This window comes from Strongylocentrotus purpuratus, unplaced genomic scaffold (genome assembly GCF_000002235.5).
Source record: "Strongylocentrotus purpuratus isolate Spur 01 unplaced genomic scaffold, Spur_5.0 spur5_scaffold_3, whole genome shotgun sequence".
Classification (NCBI taxonomy): Eukaryota; Metazoa; Echinodermata; class Echinoidea; order Camarodonta; family Strongylocentrotidae; genus Strongylocentrotus; species Strongylocentrotus purpuratus.
In genome coordinates, this window is record NW_022145609.1 from 35,708,220 (window position 1) to 35,710,720 (window position 2,501).

Here is a 2,501-nt window from a genome sequence, read left to right on the forward strand (position 1 = left end):
TCCTTTTTCCCCCTGCTTATCATTCTATGTGACGTAAGCACTGGGTCATTAAATAGATATTCAGCCTTATGCTGTTAAGTAATTCAGTCAGAAATACAACATTGTCAATTTAGTATATGTCATGTTTTGTTAGTGCTTTCAATGTAGATGTCAAACAACCAAGAACAATCAGCATTTGCTTAAAGGTAAAGACTGGTAGTGGTAAAATTGCGGTTCAAGGGTTTTGGGTGCAAAATATCAATTCAATATTATTTAAATATTGCCTTCAGAGGTTTAGATGGCAGTACTTCAACCTAAATTTGCAGAAAAAAAGAAATATATGCCCAAATGTTCAATGTTGAAGTGCATTCAGGATATCTATCCAGGCCGGATCGATAGCAGGATTGAATTTACATCTTTTGACGGGCTCCCGTCTGATCATTCAGCAATCATCGCTGACGTCAACCTTACCGCTCCCAAGAACACAAAGAAACTTGTGCAGTACAGGCAATTTTGGAATGTTGACATTGCATCTTTTAAACAAGATATTCTGAATTCTTCCCTGGCTACGTCAACGCCAGAGCATTTTTCTGAAGCAGTCGGTGTGTATAATGATACCCTGATCCAGCTCATCGACAAACATGCCCCGATGAAGAGAAAGACTGTCACAGTTCGACCATCTGCTCCATGGTACACAAAGGAGTTGAGAGAGGCCAAGAGAATCAGGCGTCAAGCAGAACGACGGATGTTGAGCTCTGGCGTTTCGTTCGACAAACAACAGTACCAGGAAAAGTGTTTGTCTTATTACACTGCCCTTTACGAAGCCAAATCCAAGCATTTGACTGCTAAGATTGCTAAAGCTGACACCAAAGAGCTTTTTCGCATTGTCAAGAGACTTACTTCTCCTTCCAGTCAGGAAACCATCCTTCCTGAACACCAGACTGCTGTTGCATTGGCCAATACTTTTGGAGACTTCTTCAATGATAAGATCGCCAGTACCGTGTCCGGAGTTCAGACCTCTGCTGCAAACCCACAGTTTCTGTCTGGTGCAAATCGAGTACCTGACTTGGGGCCAGACAAATGTCTTTCAGAGTTTATACCTGTTTCCCTAAATCAAGTGAAGAAACTCATTGACTCGCTCAAGCCTAAATCATGCAGCTTGGACCCGGTGCCATCGTGGCTCGTAGAGACTTGCGTTGACGAACTTTTGCTGATCATCACATCGACAATCAACCTCTCCCTCATGTCTGGTGAAGTCCCCAAGGCATTTAAGACCTGCCTCATCACACCTCTCTTAAAGAAGTCATCGCTCGACAGGAATGACTTTAAGAACTATAGACCAATCGCCAACCTACCCTTCCTTGACAAGGTGTTGGAGAGGTTCGAATCCATTCAGCTCAGGTCTTATCTGGAGTCCAACGACTTATTCCCAGCGAAACAGTCGGCGTAACGGCATCATCACTCAACAGAAACAGCCTTGTTAAAGGTTGCCAATGACCTTCTGTTAGCAGCTGACAACGGACTTGAAGCCTGTCTAGTCCTTTTAGACTTTTCATCTGCATTTGCTTGCCTGGACCACGCGACTCTCTTCAGTCGGCTCGAAACCTGCCACGGCCTAAAGGGATCTGCTCTGGAGTGGATAAAGCCATATCTTAGTGGTCGTTTCCAGAGAGTAACTGTAAGGAGGTCACCGTTACAATCCTTTCCTCTCCGTTGGGAAGTGCCTCAGGGGTCTGTAGTGGGCCCCCTGTTATTTACCCTCTATACTGGTACTCTTTGCCATGTGATCAGTTCGCACCATGGCATCCAGCATGCCATGTGCGCAGATGATACCCAGCTTTACCTCGTTATGAGAGCTGATGTCGGCAACAGAAGAGATGCCATTAGTAGACTTACAGATTGTTTACGTGATGTCAAGACATGGTCCTCAACCATCAACTTGAAACTTAATGACGCGAAGACTGAAATGCTGCATACATCTTCTAGGTTCAGGCAGCAGTCTGATGATTTTCCCCCTCAGGCTCTTTTTGGAGGTTGTGTGCAGAAGTCGGAGTGTATACGAAATCTTGGTGTAATTTTCGACAAGCACCTCTCCCTTGCTCAACATATACCCAACAAGTGCAGGACAGCTTCTTGGGGAATAGCTAGGATTGGCAGAATCCGAAAGTATCTCGACAATCCTGCTACGGAAAAACTTATCCATGCATTCATGTCATCTCACCTCGACTATTGTAATAGCCTTCTAGCCGGTCTACCTCTATCCCACATTGCACCCCTTCAACGCATCTAGAATACTGCCGCTAGACTAGTCACACGTACCAAGAAATCTGAACACATTACCCCAATCATCCAGTCTCTTCACTGGCTACCGATGCAGGAACGCATTGTCTTCAAAATCCTCCTACTTGTCTACAAAGCTATTCACAACCAAGCCCCCTCATACCTAGAGAACCTCATCTCACTCCGATCCTCATTAGCTTCCTCTGCATCTCGACGTTTACGCTCCCATGCTACTGCCCACC